Source organism: Chrysemys picta, chromosome 1 (genome assembly GCF_011386835.1).
Source record: "Chrysemys picta bellii isolate R12L10 chromosome 1, ASM1138683v2, whole genome shotgun sequence".
Lineage (NCBI taxonomy): Eukaryota > Metazoa > Chordata > Testudines > Emydidae > Chrysemys > Chrysemys picta.
The window spans coordinates 164,671,256-164,694,595 of record NC_088791.1 but is presented as its reverse complement, the minus strand read 5'-3'; the positions used below and the strand labels follow the sequence as shown (position 1 = coordinate 164,694,595).

Genomic DNA, 23,340 nt, shown 5'->3' with positions numbered 1-23,340 from the left:
AGGGACTGAGAGAGAGAGAGGCTAAGTGCTCTGCCCAAGGTCACACTGGAAGTCTGTGCCTGAGAAAGGAACTGAACCTAAGTACCTAGGCTAACCACAGGACCATCTTTCTTCACTTCTATTCACTTTCCTGCATCAATACTTGCTTGAAAAATTCTTCAGTGCTTCCTGAGTTTAGCAGGAATTAATGTCCAACACAGAACAAACTGATAAAGGAATTGCTTTCTGTTGCTACTAGAAACTGTACAGAAATACAATTGCCACTTATTAAAACCTTTTTAAAAGATCCATAGATGTGAAATGAAGGGGACATTATTAGAACTCATCCTGGCTGCAGAGTCTGAGGATGTTTGGATGTCAAAACTCTCTCTATATATATTATGCTTTAGAGGCACCCATTATAGTTAATCAACTATCAGTATTATCCCCATACTCAACCACTGTTTCATACTATGATGGAAAAAAAACCAGCTTGATTATTCCTATGAAATTATGTAGGCAATTTATCCATAGTGGGCCCATAAATCAGGTAGTTAGCACTCCAACTACTAATAGCACTTGCAATCAATTATAGAGGCTAGACTTTGGAAAACATAATCCTTCAGGTAAAATTTTTCTGATTAAATACTATTGCTGCCACAAAAGAACTCAAAATGATACACAGATCTTGCTTTAGATGGAAACTCCTACAGAATAGGAACGTGTACATTAGTAATATTGCCAGTCTCAAACTTTCAAAAATCCTGAGTTAGGCCCCAAAAGAATCACAAGATTTTTAAAAATAATACATTTGGGATTCTTTTCAAATGAAAATTACTTTCTGTTATTAGAACCTTTAAAGATCATATTTTCAAGATTTTCTTCACAGCCACAACGGCTAGGAACTTTTCTTTAAATTGAAGCTGGGATTCTCACATAACTGCAGAATCTGGGGCCTGAAGAAAATTGTCACATATTGAGAGACTTGTGAGAGCTGGCTATACTCATTCGTGTGTGTGTGTGTGTGTGTGTCGATATATATGCTATGGTCTTCTAAAAGGACGTGCCGGCTCCATAACTGTCAGAACTCTGAGGATATATTCCTCTATGCTTTTAAACATCAGCTGCTCCATAACCCTCCTTCTGGCTGAGAGGGAAATGACTCTATCAGAACCTGTCAATTCCACTAATTCAATCAGGTGCTGCTGAGCAACAGGAGATTGTCCCTTTCCCCAGATATTAAGTGTGCTTCCCACATGACATTCACAGCCCCTGCTAGCATAGAAAATGAGCATCTGGGACCTGGAAATGATTCTCTGCTATTCCGTGTGGCTGTGCAATGGATAGCTGAAATGTAACTGTATAACTAAGACATACTTGAGTTATAACGCTCCACTCTTGGTCTTTCAAAATCTCTCATTATGTGAGAAACCAAGGCTTGGTCAACACTACAGACTGATGTCGATACAACTACGTCGCTCAAGGGTATGGAGTTCCACACGCCCGAGTGACACAATTATACTGAAATAACCTCTGGTGAAGACAGTGCTATGTTGATGGGAGGGCTTCTCTTGTTGACACAGCTACCCCCTCTCAGAGAGGCTGAGTACCTACACCAGTGGGAGAAGCTCTCCTGTCAGCGTAGTAGAGTTTTCACTAAGTGCTACAGCGCTGTAAGCATAGACAAGCCCCAATTAACATGCACAGTGTTTGCAACACAAAAGAGTAAGAAAGCCAACAGTGTTATGGGGCATTTATTCTGGAATCTGGAGAGTAAACAGAATTACTATTATTAGGAGTTAAGGTGCATGAGAGACTATACTGAGACTGGTGTGTTCAATTCTAGTTGCCGTATTATAGGAAGGAAGGACACTGGCGAGATTGAAAAGGTCAACCAAAATGATAGTAACTAATTCAAAAGCAAGATGTCAGGGACTGAAGTTATGAGAAAAGGATCAACTTATAATCAATTCAGCCAGAATTTTTTTTAGTACAGAAAGGGTAGTTGAAATACAGCATGTAATAAATTGACAGGATCAGCACTGGCATCAAGTCATCTAAGAAATATCAAGAATGAACTGGAAATAATTTCCTGGAAAACAGAGAATTAAAATGTACAACTATAAGCTAGAAGCATGTAGTGCCCTTGCTCCTGTGAGAAGTAGGATATAAAGCTACAGTGTCCAAATGGTGGTGCAGTGAGGTATTATTCTTACACAGGGCAGACAAAGGCAGAATGCTTTACGGAGAACCACTGGTCTCTGCACTATACTGTATTGCAGAGTGCTCCATCCTTGCACTTGCTACAGAACAACTTAGCATGTGCTCTCTTCTGTTCAGGCATTAAAATGCATTTGGGGGAAAATGTGGTGAGGGAAAGCCATGGCCATGCCTCCATCCTCATCACGGACGTGGAGCGTTGCAGAATGTATTGCTCCCATGCTTGTGCTCAGGCAGCAGTCAATCTGGATCCTTTGTGCACCAGACACTGGGACAAGGTAGGGGCGGCTCTATTTTGTAGATCAGCCATCATTTTATTATATATGTTTGGCAGTAGAATGACAACATATGGGCTAATTTTTATATCCTAAGGTTGCAGGCCCAAATCCTGATGGACTTTCTATATTATCTCTTAGGGCACGATCAAGAGCCCATTCAATACAATAAAAAAAACTTTTGTTGACTTCAATGGGGTTTGGACCAGGTTTATATTGAGCCCTGAATATTCCTATTATATCACCATACAAAAAGTATTAGAGGAAAAAAATCTTACAAATGAGTTCCCAGAAAGCCTATTAAAAGCAAGTCAAAGTTACACTTGATTTATCAGCACCAACTGTTGCTTCTCCTGTTTACACTAATCTGATGGAAGCAACAGCTGCTGAATTTCTGGTGTATCTGATGGGTCTGTGTATTATCATCAAAAACACAAAGCCTAACTTACCTGGATAAAAATTGCTGGTGATGAAGTACAAAGCACTTTCAAATGCTATTTGAGGAGGGGCAGGGCACTTTCAAGAGGTACTAAACAGACCAACAGCACAACAAAACATTGATTTGGACAAAAAATTAAACACACAAAACCAGACATCATAACATCTTGCACTGCAAACAAAGAATGAAATGCAATAAAAAAGGTTAAAAGCTGTGAAAGCTGCAGGTGAAAACCAAGTCACGGGGGAAAATGTTGAAAGCTTGTGATGAGACCATCGATAAAAATCACTGAATTTTTCAAAAAATATGGGACTATGAAAAGCCTCCAGAACAATGGAAAATGGCATCACCGTCAAACTTCCAGAGAAAGGTGATCTAAACAACTGCAATAACTAACAGGGTGTTACACTCCTTTCAGTGATAGGCAAAGTCTTCTTTAGTATCTTAAGCAGAAAAAAGGAAGTGACTGAGGCAAAGTTAAGGGAAGAACCATCTAGTTTTTGATCTAGAAGATCACATCAACCAGGTTTTCACCCTAAGAATAATCAGTGAAGAGCACATTGAATGGCAAAAATCACTCCTCAAACTTCACAGATTAAGAAAGCATTTGACAACATCCATCACGATTCATTCATCTTAAAATGTTATGGGATGCCAAAAGAAGTAATTATCATCAAGGTGTGGCTTGCATAGTTACAATAAGTGCACATTTGGATGAATGGTTTAAACAGAAACTAGTGCCAAACAAGGATGCACTCATCTCTCCGGTTTGGCTTTGCCGTTGAGTTTGTTATGAGAAAGTGTAGACAGATGCAACACAGGCATTGAATGGTTCAATAGCAGTCCAACAGAAGATTTTGATTTTCCTGATGGTATAGCTCTTCTAAATGACAGCTCACCAATATGATGCAAAGACCGGTAAAGACTGTCCAGCATCACAAAAAAGATGGGGTTATTAATTAATTATGAAAAACCGTAAGGAGAACCCCAGCAACTCCCAACTCAAGCATTATGTTACAAGGCAAAGGAATGTGAGAGGTGAGTCAATTTACGTACCTTGGTAGTCATGTGCAAGCCACTTGGCCTGTCCAGGAGGAAATAATGACATGGATTGGCAAGGCAGCAGCTGTATTCACCAGCTTAGGCAAGATTTGCTCATCAAAAACCTTAAAATATGAATCTTCAACAAAAATGTTATTTCCACCTTAACATATGGATGTGAAAGCTGGAAATCCACCAAAGGGATAGATGGACATCTAAATGCCTTCGAAAGGAAAGGCTTCAGAAAAATACTAAGTATTAAATGGAGTGAATTTATAACAAATGCCGGGATTTGTCAGAGAGTTCAACAATCCCTTATCTCCAAAGTTACCCAGAAAAGAAGATGAAAATATCTGGGACCTGGGTTAAGAATGAAGCCAGCATGGTCGCCATGGCAAGTGCGCCATTGCTTAGTTGGAGGATCATGTAAAAGGGCACCGACTGAAAGAATCTCACCATTGAACAGTACTCAAAGAGAAAATGTATGGAACTTTACAACCTGGAGGACATGCAAAGCACAGGCTGGGATACACAGAGATGGTGGAACCATATTTATGCCCTAAGTGACACTTGACATCACGGAAATGATTCAGATTCAAATCAGAGAAGGAATTCTGCTAGGAAAATGTGTGTACAACAAGTTTCTAAGCTATCTTGCTTCACTGGAAAGTGATCAGTCAGGACACAAATCCATAAACCCATCATATGGTGGATGAATTAGAAGTCCAGTGAAAAACAAAGATATAATCAAGTTGAAGCTTTGATGATCAGAAAATAGCTATTGCTACCCTGTGTTCCAACTCCAGTATGGTATTTGCCATAATATGTGGTCATACAGGCAATTTAAAAGGTGATTTTTACCTGCCATCATTATGTTAAATCTTCTGCTCGTGCTTCTCTTGGTATTAGTACAGTTCTGTAAGGGCAAAATAGATATGGGATGCATTCAGAATATTAGTTATGGGTTCTGTGAATAGTGAGAAAATATTTTTAAGTAAAGTTCTTATATGAATATTCTTATTAGAACTGGTCCAATTTGCCATTAAACTATTTTGACAGGAAATTACTTATTTTAAACACATTTTGGCAGAAAAATTCCCTTTTGTTCAAAGTTTCAGGGGCTTTTTTTATTTTGTTTTTTAACTTTTGTCACTGGAAAGGGGGAGTAATATGTTTTGCACAAAACTGAAGTTTAAAAAAAAATCTGTGAAAAACAATTTAAAATTTTCAACAAGCTCAAATTATTTATATTCCTGTATGTCAGAGCCAGGGCATGAGCGGCTTGGCCTAGGGTTAGTATCAGGTGCAGGCTGAAGGTCTAGGGGCCAGGAGCCAGTTACACTAGCAATCATGCTGGGTTAGAACACCAGGAGATCAGAATCAACTTACAAACCAGAGTCAATTACCAAGAGACAGATGAAGTCAAGAGACCAGGTTTGGGTGACAGAACCAGAGGGCAGTAAACAAGAGTCAAGCTGAGTCAGGATACCAGGAGGTCAGGGTCAGAAGGCGGGTAAACACCAGATAAACACCAGACCAGCAATCTACAGTGGGATGAAGCCCACTAGTATCAACAACTTTCTTTGTCTTTTCTGGCTTAAATAGGGGCTGCAGACAATCAGGAGCCTTGGCTCTCTCCCAATCAGAGTGTAGGGGTGGGGCTAGTGCCTCAGTTGGGCATCAGCAGTAGCAGTTGCTGTCTATGAGCTGTCGGGTGGAGGATTGGCATGTGAGGACTCCCAAGGACCTGGGTTCTTCAAGACCCATGGGGCCTGACATTGTAGCACCTAGACGCTGCTCCAGCTGAGATCAAGGCCCCATTATGCTACGTGTTGTACCAACAGACACTTCCTTCCCTAAAGAACATTCTAAATACTGAAGACAATCAATGGGTGCAGGGGTGGGGGGAGAAACAACCTGCACAACAGAGGTGAAGCAACTTGCAAGGTCACACAGGAATAGTGCCCAGGTCTTTAAGTCTCTAGTCCAGTCCCCTGTCCACTAGACTGCTGCACTGCCTCAGACGTATATAGCTTCCTATATACCACTCTGCAAAAGTGTCTACAACCCTGCTTCTTGCATCACATCAGCGAAAACTGGTTAATTTCAGTCAAGCTGCTCCTGATTTACATAGTATAAGAATAGAATTAGAACATAAAGGACCAGTAAACCTTAACGTGTATAGCCACCTAGTGGACGTTCTAGATTACAATATTTGTTATGTTATCACACTGTGCTCAATAAAGCTTGCTCCATCAGCATCTGCCCCACATACCAAGAAACAACTAGCAAGATGAAATACTACAGATACTTAAAACCATGGTTTAGGATGGATAACCAGAGGTGAAAAAGTTCCCAAGAGCATTAGGGAATACAAAGTGTATTGGGCCTGTCTAAACATCCGTTACACTAGCGCTGAATCCCCTACCTTAAGGGAGTCACACCAGAATAAAACTGTGATAGAAATGTTGAATCAAGTCCAGAAAGCTCATTCTGGCTAGGTACTGAGCACACTCAACCACCACCACCTCCAATGGGAGCTGAGGGCACTCAGCAATTCATATAAATGCTGAGTCCCTTGTGTGATCTACTTCACAGTAAAGAAATTACTGTGCAAAATGGAATCCCATACAAAAGACCTGCTTTCAGCACCTAATCAGACTTCAATTAGATGCCCACAGTAGTAGGTTGTTATCCTCTGTTGACTAGCCAATAGAGGGGGATGTGTCACACACACTCTACAAGCATGTTGTACAGTCTCTGCAGACCTAAAATGGAAAGAATAAAGATTTCTTCTAGTCAGCAAAGGAAGCAAATACCCAGAGGAAGCAGATCCATTGAGTAAGAAAGTAGCAATTTGATGTGGCTATAACTGCTTCAACTAAAGCAGCATGTACATGGAATACAGTGGAGATGAACAAACATTACAATGGCGCATATCCACAGCTGAAGACAGCAAGCATGCAAATGTTGTTTAGAGGCTAAACCCTGTGCACATCTTTGTACTTAGGTTCTGTCACGGAGTCCCTGGGCGATGCTCTGGAACTGCTCCCCACAAAGCCAGTCAGGACTTTGGGGAGCCTCCTCTCCCTTGGAGCAGACTGTCTTCAGGGCAAGAAGCTCACACGGCTTCACCTTCCTGGGTCTGACCTTGGAACATTCAGCACATGCCCATCCATGCGCTTCCCACACCAAGTCCAGCCAGGTGGGGTCCTGGGGAAGCCAGAGGGTCCTGCATGCACCCCCACTTCACAGTCAGACGTGACTCTTAGCCAGCCAGTAAAACAGAGGTTTATTAGATGACAGGAACATGGTCTAAAACAGAGCTTGTAGGTCCAGAGAACGGAACCCCTCAGCCGGGTCCATTCTGGGGCCCAGCATGCCAGACAACCCCATCTGCCCTCACTTCCTGTCCCCAGCCAGCTCCAAACTGAAATACCCTCCAGCCCCTCCTTTCTGGCCTTTGTCTCTTTCCCAGGCCAGGAGGTCACCTGATCTCTTTGTTCTCCTTTAGCTATTCCCTTGCAGGGGGAAAGGGCCCCAGCCATTTGTTGCCAGGATACAGAGTGTCGGCCATTTATGCACACTGGAGACTTAAGAAATGCATAGGGGAAACTGAGGCACCCACACAGTATTCAGAGGAAACATTAGGAACAGTCCCACTTTGTCACAGGTTCAAAATAAGGGATTAGGCTGCAAATAAAAAATAGGTTTGGTGATCTTATCTCATTCCTCTGTGGGACTTCAGTCCCCTCAAGGAAGAGAAATCCAAAAACAGAGGGCCAGATCCTGAAGTTGATGGAGCTATACCAATGTACAACAGCTGGGGATCTGACAAACAGAGTAGCTTCTGAGGCAAAGGAAAATCTTGATATGAGCAGAAAGGTGTGTAATCTTTCCCCAGGAATACTCTATAGTAGTGATCATACCTATTTAACAATCACATGACTCAGGTGTAGAGGTCAGAAACCATCCACTGTACTCACATATCTCCAAACAGTATAATGGTTTCCTAATTTATAGCCAAACTGTCTTAATTTAATTTTAATAGACCCTGGAGAGAAAGTATGGTCTTGTGGTAGAAAATGAATTGGGACTAGAGAGATTTAGGTTCTTAGCTCTGCCCTAACGGACAAGTCACAGTCATTCTGTGCTAAATTCTCTTACTAGGGTTATTTTTTTCATATTTCTCAGTGTTTCAGTAAAGGGGAATGGGAGAAATGCATACTGCATTCACTACAACAAGACATTATGAGGAAAATTAAAGTGATAAATTGCAAGTTAACAAGAAATTTTTCATTGATTGGTACTATATATTTATTCAGAATAGCTTAATATGTTCCTGTATGTGGTATATTTGATTCTTCTGTAGCGTCAATCATTTACTAATGTTTTCAGCTTAATGTTTGCAATTAATGAGATATGGGTTCTGAATAAAAATGTTTAAGAATAAATGGTTGTTTTCAATGAGTCATATAAATCACAGCACTCAACCTTTTCAAAGGATGATTAGTGTCTGTTTTAGTTTTAAATATTGTTTTAGTGTTTAAAGCTTTAAAGTTGGTGTTGCAATAACATCATAAATCACGTAGTCAAAGTAGAATGAAGCATGCTGCAGATATTTACTCTGATGACTGAACTTGTTATGGTAAATACCAATGTCTCTTCAGCAACATTGCTCTAAATAAGGATAAGAAAGAAAGAAAAAGACAGAGCCTTCTCCATGCATTTAGCTGAAGATTTCCATGAAGCCTCTGCCCAATTGAACATCACTGGAAATTGGGCATCTCTCTAATGCTCCTTTGAAAATCCCAGGCTTAACTCCTAAGTATTTTTTCTTAAAGAGAATTGCAGTGCCTGTAAATGGAGCTGGCTTGACTTTAGCTCTGACTGCAATATAGCTACACCCACAGCACAGCATATGCTGGAAACTGAAGGTGCAGTATGGACCGTGGCAAAGCTGTTACAATGCCTCACCTGGGTGTTCAACCTGGTTCAGGAGAGGCCTCCTCAATGATAATTAATTACTTCAGTTTCCAGGCTCATCCAGGCACCGGCTTCTGCTGAAATTGCGAATGAACAATGCCAACAGGGAAGATCCTTTCATGGCCTGGTGAAGTTGTTCCCCAGGACTGAATTCAGACCACCAACTAATGTCACTACTTAACCTAGACTGGATTTTTAAGAGGCAACTGTGAAGTAACTGTTAGGCCATATCTCAGTACTAATCAGATCCTTGCTGTATGTATTATTTTTTTAAATCAAAACATTCAGTTTGTATAGTAAAATGGAAAAAATGCCTTCCAGACTACTCTTCTCTGGCTTTTTTACATCAAATGGGTGAAAACCTGACTTCTTCCTCATTCCCTACTCAGAGACAATGGTAGTTTGCCTAAGAAAAGACAGAGGACAAAAACTAGAGATGGTCACAGAAGGTGACCTTTTGTAGGAAATGTACAGTTCTTTTTATTTTTATTTAACGTTTTCTGAGAATTTTCCAATGAAAAACTGAAACCAACTTTTTTTTTTTTTTTTTGGTTTTCAGTAAAAATTGTTTCCAAAGACTTGAGTGTTTTAGTTTAGGCTTGTTAGAAAGGAGAGAGAAGTCAAAGTATGAGAGGGAAAAGCAATCAAAAGAAACTAGCCATTAATTCTACACCTTGCTTAAAAGCCCCGCAACATGCCTATGAATGACTTAACTCATTTGCTGCATTGTAGTCCTTTAAGCAATGAGCTAGTGCAATCCCCTGACCTGTCCTGACTTACTATATTAAGACTTAAGCAACCCCTTAGTCAGACTGCATGTAGTTCATGAACTGTCACCTCCAGCTCTTCTCCTAATGAATGAAAACTTCACTGAGAAACCTCATTCCTTTTATATCAATATCCAGACATCATCTATTCATCCTTTGTCCCAATTTCTTTCCCATTTGCAAATTTTTATTGTAAGCTTCCAGATTGGTTTAGGAATCTCCTGGGTTTCATTTATACTCCACAGTGCATTGATGGGCTTTTTTTTCCATTACATTTTTAAACGACCCAATCCCCAGAGAGCAGGGTCACAAGAACCACTAACTAGTGTGTTTAGTAACACAAAGGCAATGTTCTGCTCTTATAAAATTCAGCAAAGGTTTAGTCAGGCAGATTTACATACCAAAATCCCTAGGCAATACAATCCATCAGCCTCTGGAATTATTATAAATGAACAAGGGCATGTGTTTATCAGGGGCGCACTACATCTTTTTGCCCTTATACTGTAGTTCAGTAACAGTTTAATTTTAGCTTGTTGGAAAGCATATACAACGCATGAGGCGTATATCATTTAAACTACAGCTGGGCAACAACAACAAAAATGAAGAGGAAAAGGTATATGTCTCACACCGGGGAATCATGTAAGTGACACATACTCTGCTTTAAATTCTGTAATTTGGCTATATTGTTTATCATATGCATTAATATCTATTCACTTTGGTAGAGTTACTCTGAATTTATACCAGCTGAAGGACAAGAATCAGGCCTCAAGTTTTTAAGCTGTTACGAATCGAACACCGTTTTAATTTAAAACCCTTGGCTCTTTTGGGGCTTTGCTTTGAATTCTTTTAAATTCAAGTAATGGGAGGACAATTGCACGATTTCTAAAATTAGTACTATTATCCTTTAAGATCCTCAAATGGAAAATTTCTAGTAATTACTGAAAAATGCTCCCATAACAATCACTGCAACTATGACTCATTTGAGGTTCACTAATTACTTAAATCAACATCCTTATTTCAAGATTTTGCTTGCAGCAAACAGTATATTTTTCAAAATTTAATGGTTTCCTTTCTCGGTATAGTTATCTAATTGTGCTGCCCCTGATTCAGCAAGGTACTTAAGCGCAGGCATGAGTAATAGTGCTTAAAGTTACACACGCATTTAAGTACCTTTCTCAATCATGGTTACCATCCCTCCGATTATGGGGTTATTGTCATCAAGTATACCTTTTATAATCATATTAATTAACTGTTCTTCACCTACTGTACATAATAACTCCTCTGGGAAAAAGACAAACTATAGATCAGTGGTTCTCAAACTGGGGGTCAGGATCCCTGAGAGGGTCGCGAGCTGTCAGCCTCCACCCCAAACCTCGCTTTGCCTCCAGCATTTATAATGGTGTTAAATATATAAAAACTTTTTTTAATTTATAAGGGGGGGGTTGCACTCAGAGGCTTGCTATGTGAAAGGGGTCACTAGTACAAAAGTTTGAGAACCGTTGCTATAGATAAACAAGATAGCTAGCTCAGATTATGGCATTATCCTTGTGCAGCTTTTTCAATTCATAACGTGAGATATTCCAATGATGTCATTTTGGGTGGTTATTAAACATCTGTGCGCTATATTAAGGCTCTATGGGCCTGAGTCTCCCATCATTTACACCAGTTCCACACCGATGCAATTCCACTGGCTTCAGTAGTGTTACTATTGATTTATGCCTGGGTGAGAGGAGAATCAAGCCCTAAATAACTTTCTAACAGCCCTGCTAATAAAAAATAAAACTGGGGATACACAACAAAAACAAAACAAAAAATCTTCATATTTCAGAATTTCAAAAATATTATCTGTATTATAGTAGCACCTAGAGGCCCTAATCAAGATCAGACCCTATTCAGCTAGGCATTTCTACAAACACATCATAAGAAACAGTCCCCTAGCCAATGATTGTCAAGCTAAATAAACAAAGCAAAGGATGGGAGAATATACCATTATTCTCATTTTACAGATGGGGAACTGAGGTACAGAGAGATGGAGGCCCCATTTCAGCAAAGCATTTAAGCACTAGGCAGGCTGTAAATGGCACCCTGTCTGCACTGAACACTCCTCAGATACAACTCAGCATCTGGCTGCAAGATAAATATTCATCTGAAAATTGACTTAAGAGAATTAAAATCCTTACTTCCCTGAGCGCTGTGGAACACCACTCCTCCATGCCACCCTCTTAGCTAGCAGATCTTAAGCTTCAGTTTAAAAAAAAAAAAAAAAGGGAGACAAAATACTTTAGCATTAATTTATACTCCAAATCTTGGCCTCTATGTACTCATTTACTTCTTTGGGTCTACCATAAGCTTCAACACAAGCTTAAATTAGAGCAGGAAAACCAGATGCTTTATCTTATAAAACGTCATACAGGAATTAGTTAAAATGGAAAAGGATGAAACCGCAAGTCAAAGTCCATGATGTTTTCATGCTTTGATATTTAGAGACCATATGTACTGTAAGGGAGAAAGTTATGTCACTCTGTGTTTAACCCTTTCTCTGACGTCAGTCTCTGATCTCTTTTTCATTAAGTAAAATTAGCCTATGAAATCTACACACAGAAGACACAACTATAAAGAAAACAATGCACAACCCTACCAGCTCTACAAACATAAGTGTTGTGATTGTCTTTGAATGATGCTGAGAGGCAGATAATGTTGTGGAACTATTCTAAAAACAAAGGAACAAATCTTGAAGGGTCAATTATCCCATGGTTTAAGCCATGCATTATGGGCTTAATAAACTAACTTCCTCCAAAATTTCAGTGGAAGTCAAGTCAATTGCTTGGTCTTGGATTTCATTATTGCAAGTGTGTTGATGACTCGATGAAATAAAGCAATCAGTGTGCAGCACTCATAGTTTGTCCTGGGAGCTCCTCCTTGCAAAGTAGTTCACAGTTTGGAGGAAGAGTGATAAAAAGCCGAGTGGGTTACAATGGCTAAACCTAAATAGCAAACATTCCAGGGTCATGTTGGCTTGGACACTAGGGACTGCCCACTCTCCGTGTCATTTAGAGATCAGCCCAGGCCTTGAGGGAATTTGAGGAGAAGCCTGGTGCATCTTGCTCCTAACTCGGAAACTGAGGCATTTCTCTAGTGTTCAACCATAGTCTCATCACCATTACTAATGAATAGTAATGAAAGAGAAAAAAGTAAAAGAAGAATCAAAACTCTTTTGACAGACCATCAGGACTTGATCTCTGGGCAAGCCACGGCTCTGGTCTTTCAAACTGGCAACTCTCTCTCTCTCCACTCTTGGGAATGGAAGTGGTGGCTGCAATAGTGGTAAATTCACTGGTTGGCAGCAGTTTCTTCTTTCCCTGTGGTGCTTGCAGGATGTGGCAATACGTAACTGCACAAGCAGATGGCCTGGGATGAGCACTAATGTGACTAACAAGTGCTCTTTTTGGCAACAGAGTGGAGCAAGGGTCCTGCTTCTGCTCTGAACTGTACCTCTCCCACCCCTGCTCCATTTCGGGGAGATAATCTCACTTTGATGTCTATGTGTCCACATCAAGGAACCTTCTCTGCAGATGCAAGTGTGCCATTTGCAGGCTCAGATATTGGCAGGCATAGATATTAACTGCTGTTCTAATCTGAGTTGCAGAGCAAAGTAAACATTATGATATGGGTAGGTGTGCAGGGAGGCAAGCTACTGTAACATGCTGTAGAACACTGGATTGTGAAGTTATGATTTTGAGCACTTGCACTAGCAGCACAGAATTTGCAACTTATGCTTCCTTCAGACTTGCATCATGATGGATGAGAGATCATAAAAGCACCAAGGGACAATATAGCCCAACAATGTAAAGCATGACTTAAATAAAACTGTTGTTCTGATCAACTTTTGGTGGAAAATGGGGATTTACGGGTATTAGGAATTCTTTTGTCCTGTGTCATGCTGAATATTTAACGTAATAAGACTTTTTATTGCAGGATTTGTAATGGTGAGAATTTCTTACTGCTCAAAATACAGTTATCTTTATCTCTCAGACCCCTGCTCTGGCAAGTGCCCATTGAAAATGTGAGAAAAGCACATTTTATGAAGGGGCAAAACAGGAATCTGTTTACCTCTAATCTCCTGGGGACAGAAGTGGATAGTGACATAAGTTTTATTAGACTAAAGTATATGTTTTAAAACATGGGATTTTAAGGCCTGTCTTACATGTATGAAAATGTAAGTATTAAGTGGGTATAAAAATTGTGCAATTATCTGCTTTGTCCATTTTTAAAATTTAAATGGACCTATTTTCTTCATACTGTTCCTAAGGGGCCTAATTTTAATGGATGAAGGACTGAGACTTGTATCCCATTGAACCCAGTGTTCAGACTCAGCATAAATTGTTATAAATAGCTGCAGAAGAAGTCTCTGAGCATTTGCTAATATCAAAATGCTTCAGAGCAGGTAGTTGGATTTGTAATGCTTTGGAGCAGGTAGATTGTTTTGTGGAGCCAAGTATCTTTAACAAATCTGGTAATGGCCAGCCAAGTACAAAAATGTCTTTGAGTGATACAGGTTATCTCCATGAGGTGGTTTTTTGTTTGTTTATTTGTTTGTTTTGTGGAGCACAAAAAACCCACAGCACTAAATCAACATAAACCATTCTATGCACATATGGTACAAGTGGAGTTCAATAGATGTTTGAGATGACTGAGGCCAGATCACCCAACCCCTATAAAAGTTATCCCTTTAAAAGAACAGGGTAAAGGTCACAGCAGTGTAAAACTGGGACCTAGAGACCGGAAAGAGGCAGAGCTCTATGCCTGTTTTACGTCTGCTCTGGGCTCTCTGTTTGTCTAGGCACTATATAAACAGCCCAGAGAGCAATGTACTACAAGTCTGACTTCTGACTGTTATGGCTGTCATATAGGTTCATTTTTTAATAGATATCAAAACACAACAGCTGATAAGGAACTATGTCTCATTGCTATCAAGCGATCTGCTGTAACAGAATATAACATTCATTAAATTTGAATTAGTGGACATAAATAAAATAAATATTATGTACTTCTATCATGACTTTTTCACTATAATCTATTTGTAGTGTGTGGTAGAGCCTAGATGACCTAGCCCCACTGTACTTGGCCCTGTACAAACCCTAGGAATTTCCCCACAGTAAACCTATTCATGTCTACATGAGGTAGATAAATATTTCAATGTCCATTTTTCATGTAGTGACCCAAGAAAACACAATGAGTCTAGCAGAACCAAGTAAAGAACCCAAGATTTCAGATTGCCATGCTCCTTCTATAACCACGGAAAGAACTGCCTCTTTGTCATACACAATGCCAGGCAATTCACAACAATCAACATCTTGTCTGAGAAAATGGGAGAATTTTTTGAGAAAAGAATTGGTGCTGAGCCTAATTTTATAAAGTAAATATGTGGTCAAAAATAATAAATATTCAACACTTACAGACCATTTCGATGTTCAAAGTTATTTTTACTAATATCTAATTTAACTGAATATTGCAATTACTTTGTAATGGTTTTAAATACAAGGGAAAAAAAGAAAAGATAAAAGAAGCAACTGATGAATACAAGAGGACATAGTAAACAATATCTAGAAACTTCACAGCCTTTCCTTCTGGTTTGGCTGACATTCTTGGCTGTGGTTAATTTAGGGCAGGGAGCAGCACTAAGCTAGTTTTGGATAAGCGTAGTACTAACCACAGTGTACTTTAGTATTTTCATTTCCACTCTATAGTCCAGCTTTCAGTGGTTTGTCAACTATGTGAAAATTCATGTGGGCTAAAATTCTGCCTTTATCATAAGGTTGGAACCTTGGAAGAAAAAACTTTGTTCTTGTTATTGTTGTTAAACCAATTTTGAACAGTGGATTATCATTTAATATTGGGAGTTGAAAAATGCTAGACATTTATGAATCTAAAATACTTACCTTGTATTGTACAATATTATCTAGAGACTCCAACTGAGAATTGGGTCCCGGTGTGCCAGGCCATGTTCAATCATATAGGGGCAGATCCTCAGCCGGTGTAAAATGTCACAGGCCTGCTGACTTTCATTGGACTACGACCATTTACACCAGCTCTCCCCCAAAGTGAGAGAGTCTCCACCCTGAAGAACTTACCATCCAAAGAGCACCATTCAGAAACTGCAACATAGTGAAATCTACTGGATCCTAAGGAATCATAACAAAAACTTTGCCCAAGTTCACCCGGTACAGAGAGTTAAAGCCCTCCACAACACTTAAGCACCATTTAGGGGCTGGGGTAGGGCCCGGTGTTTGAGCTGGCCTAGGGCCAGGTGTTTGAGCTGGCCTTGGCTTTCAAGCTGCAGAAGCAGGCCATTAACCTCAAAATTTCCCTATTTACATCTTCTGCACTGAAGTGTGTAGGAGAATCACGCACATCCAAGAGAAGAATTGGTAACTGGAATTTCTGTTGTTAATGGTCTTGTGCCGTCTACTGGAAATCCTTAGTACATACATTCATTGGTATAAAGATTGAGTAAATTAACCCCACTCACACTTACTGGACCATATTTGACCTGTGGCTATATAAAGAAATCTTGTTTTTTATTGGCAAATCCCTTAGCCTTTAAACAAACAGTATTATACTCACATTTCATGCACTAGGGAAAATGGAGGAAATTACTACAATCTAGTCATTATGCATGCTACTAAGGCTATTTTTTTCAATGGTGTTAGATGATGAATTACCACTCTCAGGTTTTGCATACTAGTCAACATTACTAACTGAATACCTTGAGGTACCATAATCATGACAAGCAAATTATTATTTCTGATAGCCTTGCAACATAGAACCGTATAGCTGTATCTACCCATTGTGTGAACACCATGTATGGCCAGTCTAGACATAAAATGCCATTTCATTTTAAAATTGTTCTTGTAAATTCTAATTGTAATTTAATTGTAGTCCTTGATTGGAAAAATTAAGATGAAATTAATTCTGTGATGGACGTGGCGCTGAAGTGTAATAGTTTTATGAATACTGTGTGTGACCTAATTATTGAGATAACTATATAACTAGATTAGCGTTAATGGAATGTTTGTTATAGAGGCTATATTGCTTAAATTCAAAGGGGGCTGTTGGAAGAACAAGCAGGAAGACAACATAATTGGCTTCCCAGGTAAGAATATCTTAGCACACACTTGAAGGGCAATGGGAAAAGCCATTAGTTCGAGGACACTATATCCAGTCTCCAACAAAGATGCAAGGAACCTAGGAATCAAAAGGTCATGGAACAATTAGAAAGCCCCTCTGAGGAGAGAAGAGGTAGTGGGAGTCACCTGTCAGAGGCTATCCAGTGGGACAGGCTGATAGACAGAGGATCTGCAAAGGGAGCCTGAAAGAAGTTGGGCCCTTCCCAGATCCAGGGAATAGTTAGCCTTAGGGAGAGGCAGGAGGGCATATGGGCTGGTTTATTGTTTCAAGATTTGTTTAGTCCTAACTAAATAAAATTTTGCTTTAAGAAGGCTCTCTGGTCACTGGTTACCACTATCATTGCTCCCAGAGGGAACAGAACTGCCGGTTCTGAAGATAAATCATGCCTGCTGAGGTAATTACAATTGATCACATTGGGACTGCAGCCCAGGGCCCAGTCTGAGAATGGGAGACTCATGTGCTCTCTTGGGATTGAAGAAGTGACAGTTTGAGATCCAACACCCAATGGGAATGCACTTGAAGAAACCAGAAGGGGTCAGGAGGGCAGTTAGCCCAGTAGCTGTGACAAGTCCTTCTATCATTAAGTGATGCTCAAAGGATGGCAAGCAGAATGTGGAGTGATCATTTTTCTCACAGGCTTCGTGTTCTTCAAATAATACCCAGTGTAAATACTATGTTCCTCAAAACATGCAATGCTGCATTTCCCTTTTAAGCCTTCATTTTCATTCCTATATGTGAAGCCTCATTCATGAAAGATTTGATCAGTATTTGTTTACCATATCAACATACAGTGATACATCATTCAAAACTGGACATTATTCTAGTTACTAGTTAAACTAAAGTAGTTAAATTAGTGTTTAAAACTTACCATGCTATCTACTTTCCACTACACTTAAAATGGCGTAGCGAAAGGTAAGTATTATAGTGCAATACATATCTATTTTAATGCAGCTCACTATTATTTCTGTATGACCCATGATTCAGCAAGCTATTTAAGCACATATGTAACTTCAAGCAGATAAACTTTGAAGGGACCATTCATGCGTAAAGTTACACATGTGATTAAGGTACCTTGCTAAGTCAGTTGGTATTGTTTTTCAAACAGTTATCTTCATCCCTTCTACTGTAATGACTATTAAGCTAAGTTTGAGAAGCTCCTACAGTTGATGATGTTTAGTCACTAGTGTTCAAAAGTAATTAGTGTCTGAGGCCTGTTCCATAACTTACTAAATGAGTCATCTCCTTAAAGGCCATGTCCACATCATAAAAAATAAATAAATAAATAAATACCATCCCATTTGTGACTAATAGGCATCTTTGTTAGCAGTCTCAATAGAATGCCAAGGGGACTGAATTACCAACTCAGTTGTAGAGAGAGTTCAACCAGAACATTCTTGAGGGACCTTGGAGATGCTGGTAACTGTGTGCATGGATTCAAATGTACATATCTGGGGTTCAAGTATATTTGTATTTGTATTTGTTTGTGTTTCACAAATCTTTATAATGTCTGAGTCATTTATTGCGTCAAAACAACATCAAGTTTTGTCTCCTCACAATATTCCACTCCTGACATTGCCCTTATCTGCTTTATCTACTTCACCGAGGTGATTATTTTGAAATACTGTCTTTCATTTAAATATTCATGTACATACACTTTCCTTAAAACACCTGACAATGCTGCTTTGGGGGGATTAAAATTGATTTCTTCTGAAGATATATAGTGTGCCCCATTAATTGACCCAGCCTCTGAGCTTGCATAGTGCACTAAACAGTGGAGGATAAGAGAGCAGCTTTGAGGGTGCCAGGAAGGCAGTGTTAGGACTTCGGGCATGAGCAGACTGCATTAAGACCAACATCCCTAAGAATGACAGCATAGCTGCCTGCCTCAGATATTTACAAGACAATGGACAACCTTCCGATATCCACCCCAAACACATGGCCAAACTCATCCATTTCATCTTCATCAAAACAATTTTACATTCCACACTTTGTCCAAACAATGGGAACAGCCATGGCTACTAAGATGCCTCCCCAACATGCCAACTTCTTCAAGGGTCACTTTGAAGAAGAATTACTGGACAAATGCACCACAAAACCAGATACATTGATGTACCCCTCACAGATTTCCATCACAACTTCAACCACCACCACCTGCCCATTAAACTCTCTCCTGTTGCCTGCCCAGAACTGGGCCCCGAGATGGCAAACAGGGTTCGTTGCCCGGTGTGCTTGGCACCAATAAAGACACCGAGGGGAGAAAGCAAGCCAAGTTTATTTCAGAGCTCTAAAATGGCACTAGGAGACCAGCATGTCTCAAATCAAGTGCAGCACATACAAATAAAATTTTCCCTTTTATATTCCAAGCTGTTTCTGTGCAAGCCTTTGTTCTGTTACCCTCTTACCCCTCCCTTCCAGACAACAGTTACAGCAGGTACTCAGTGTGCATGTTAGAAACTTTCCCTTTGCCTGCTTATCTCTTGGCCTTGCAAGGCCTGTTTACAGCAGCTGCCTGCTAGAAAAGCTGACCCTTACATTTCTGCTTCAACATGTAAGCAGTTAGCATAGAAGTAGGTGAGAGTTCACAAGATGGAGTTTTGTGGTTCAGGTAGGCCCAGAGCAGAAGAGCTTCATCAGCACTTTTGGCTTTCCTCTCTCCCGAGTTACCTGGTAGCTATGCCTAGTGACACCAACACTCCTATACTATCATCAACTTCCTGGACACAGACAATCAGCTTCAACAGTAGAATCCTACAGACAACCTTATACAAAAAACTCACAGACCACCACACCTACCTTCATAGATCCAGTAACCACACCAAGAAATCTGCTATCCACAGTCAGGCACTCAGATACTATCAAATATGCTCTGCAGAGAAAAGTCAATCTAACCCACTAACCCCTCTTTTCGCTTTATGATTGGAGAGATGTTAATAGGCTACTCTATCTTGAATGATCCCTTACAATATGCACTAACTACTTATGCTAAACAATCTCTTCCACCTTGTATTTTGCTATAATGCTGGGAGTACCTTTCCCAGACCTGAAGAGCAGCTGTGTGTGGCAGGAAAGCTTTTCTCTCTCTCTCTCTCTCTCACTCACTAACAGAAGTTAGTCCAAGATATTACCTCACTGACCCTGTGTCTCAGATTGCATTAAGGAGATTGCATTAAGGCTGTTTTCTAATCTGGTCTTAAAAAACCCAGTCTGTTCCCAGGTCTTTTTACTCGATTAACTTTGTATTTCTAAATGAGACCATGCAAGCTGCTAACCATATTTCTTGAATATTAGCTTACCTTTTATATTTCAGAATGGTTACCTGTTCAGCGGTGACTGTTTTCCCTTCATGTATTTTACTTAGTGGTTAGAACTAAGAATAGTCCTAGATATCTCAGGGAAACAGATTCAGTGGTTGCTCAGTCCCGTAAGTTAAATAGGTTTGCAGCCTTTGGCCTTTTCTAAGGGGAAAGGTGTAGACATTTGTAGCAGAGTGCTAGGCACCTGCATCTATTGAAGTCCAGGAGGCGGGTGAGCGCAAGTCCTCCCACATTTGAAGGCAAGAGCTACTGGGCCCAGGATTCAAATAAAGATGGGGAACAACTGATGAATAACAGGGTCAGGAGTGAGGGTCATAGGTACAAAATCAGGCACCTGCAGCTGACCCAGCACTCTGCTCACTAAGGTATTAGCTGTCCTGCCCTGGGAGTGGACTTAATTGGGAAATGGGTGCTCATTGGCTTAATTGAGCAGGAGGCTGACAAGCTACTGAGAGCAATCAACCCATCAGCTGGGAACAGTTGAAGGCGAGGAAGGAAATGCAAGGGGAGGAGGCTGAAAGGGGCAAGGGGATATAGGATCTTGGGATAAGGAGATCTCCCTCCCTTCCTCCCTGGAAAGTGGGCTAAGGGGGAAGTTCATGTCCACTTGCATGCTGCTGCACAAGGCTGTACTGAAGGGAACCTAATAAATAATACATTGGTCCATATAAACCTGGAAAGCATCCAGACTGTTTATGGTGGTCCAAAGGGCCGAGAAGTAGCCCTGTCACATCAACATTGGCACAGTTATTTGCAGTCTCAGAACTCATCAATTAACAGCCATGGAGAGTTCCCCTTACATCTAGTTACAGACTCTCCAAGTCAAGGTTGAACTCTATTGGTGAGGGAAGTGGCACACTTGCACTACTACAGATGGTGCTGCAACCTTTGTTCACAGTAGAGCTGCATGAATAATTGTTTTTAAAGTATTGCCAATGAACTAAATAAAAATTCACTTCAGATCTGCCAGAAAATGAAATTTTCAGTGGACCAAGAAGTCTAAAAAAGGATTTTATTTCCAATTTCAAGTGTTTTTACATGTTTTATATTAAATAAAATTGAAATAAAGTTTGCAACAAAAAGTCATTCATAATTTTAAAAACTGCAATGGTTCACTGCAACTTTTTCAGAATTGTAGGGTTTGGGTTTCCCTCTCACCCACCAAGACTGACACTTCAGTAAAACTGAGAAACTCACAAAATATTTCAGTGATGCCGAATCTGCCAAAATATGTCACCTAGCTCTAGTCTGCAGAGACTAATTCAGTTCTTTCCCTTTCACCTAGGGTGACTAGATGTCCCGATTTTATAAGGACAGTCCTGATTTTGGGGGCTTTTTCTTATATAGGCACATATTACCCCCCACCCCCGTCCTGATTTTTCACATTTGCTATCTGGTTACCCTACTTTCACCAGTACTAATTTTGCCTTTTTTTTTTTTAATTAATCTAGTTTGCCGATGTCACTTGGTTTCATGACCTATTTTAATGCCGTCCTTTGGGGGTTGGGCCTTTGTTCACTGCACATGAAAATTTGGCTGAGGTGCTCTCTGTCTTTCTTTGTGGACTCAACCAATACACCAGTATCTCTCATATACCTGCAGGAGGAGGAAGACAATACATTTGCATGAACGGTACTTGGGAACCTCTTTTTTAGGTTCTGGGCTCCTTATCTCCAGAACAAAAAATCTCTAAGGGCTTCCCATAGAAAATGTCTAGCAAAGCAGTATAAAGGGTGAATAGAGAAGTGCTGGTAAGAGACCACACTTGGTCCTTGTCATGTGATGTAGGATCAGGATTAAGAGAGACTACATCCCTGATACGTAGGAGAGGTTAGCATCCACTGCCAGAGCCACAAGGAGTTCAAGCATCAAATGTTTCGATTTCCGTTATAATCTACAACCCATCATTTTCACATGGGTTCTAAATTGGGCAACAATATTTCTCACAATCCTCACTGGAAACATTTTTTCTTTCTTAGGGTAGATATTTTATACCCTCTAACAGTAAAAGCTGTTGGCAGTTAGCTAGATAGTTTAGAATGTAGTTTAATATTGCTTTACTCTTACAAAGGCCACATGTATTCCGCAGTTCCACAGACAGGACATTTCCTTCAGATATGAAACTTTTATTTTTTTTTTAAATTATAGCTGTAGTCCTCACAGTTATGGAGGAAAATTTAAACAATGTAAACTCATGCAGTGTAATATTCCTGAGTCCAAAGACAGTTTGAAATAGCAGTTCTGAGAAACTGTCATCTTTAGGTTTCAGAGTAAATGTAAGCAATTATCTAGTTCACCACTGATCATTTTAGTAGAAATATGCAGGCATCAAGCTCATCCCATACTGCCAAATTGCCTCCCATACCTCTCTGATTACCAAAAGCCCTATTGTCCTCTACCCAAGTTTCTAAAACATCCAGCTTCCCCATGACAGCTTCTCTGTTGCAGTTATATGTTGTCAATACAAAAAAGTCTGCAGCATATCAACATGCTGATGGCATGACATTGAATTTACCATCAAGATAAATGAAGCACAGGCTACTAAACTGTGACATGTTTTCATATATTTCATCCATCTCCATGTTTTCAGTTAAACAGATCTGCCACATTTTTCTCCACTGAGGCCCAATTCAGGTAAGCATTTAAGCACATGCTAAAGTCTATCCCTATTCAAGCAGTTACGTGCTTTGCTGGATAAAGAGGTACTGCTGAACTCAGCTTGAGAATCACACAAGCCAGGGATGTTACAACACAGTTTAGATCCATGGTGGGTGCTGCTGAGGGCCCTATTAAGATTACCAGACTGTTGTTGGTTAGAAGCCCCTACAATAAAGTAGTTTAACAAGCTGCATGCTATTGTTATTCTAAATTGTTCTGAGCATAAGAAAACCTATTAGAGACAGGAAATTTTGAGCTTGAAACTCAGATTTATCGTCCTGTAATATCTGGGTGTTGCTGTGGCTGAAACCAGTGGGGGATAAGCATATAGAAACAACGCTTTAGGCACAACAGGGCGCATTACATATGAAAGTTGAGCTGGAACTCTGAATTTCTTCTCCTCTGCAGGTGTCCAATCATTAATGAACTTTATATGGTTTCTGTGATTTAATCTGGTGAAAAATGAGCACAAA

At 40.0% G+C, this 23,340-nt stretch overlaps 1 protein-coding gene across 3 annotated transcripts in view; it reads right to left on the bottom strand.

The window, feature by feature from the left end:
- Positions 1-20,467, bottom strand: part of EPHA3 (EPH receptor A3) — a 469,948-nt gene extending 449,481 nt beyond the window's left edge. For all 3 annotated transcript variants that reach the window (XM_065588996.1, XM_065588965.1, XM_065589035.1), the window contains exon 1: positions 20,189-20,467. The gene's annotated coding sequence lies outside the window, so the exon portion shown is untranslated. The remainder of the gene's footprint in view (positions 1-20,188) is intronic.
- Positions 20,468-23,340: the final 2,873 nt, after the last annotated feature.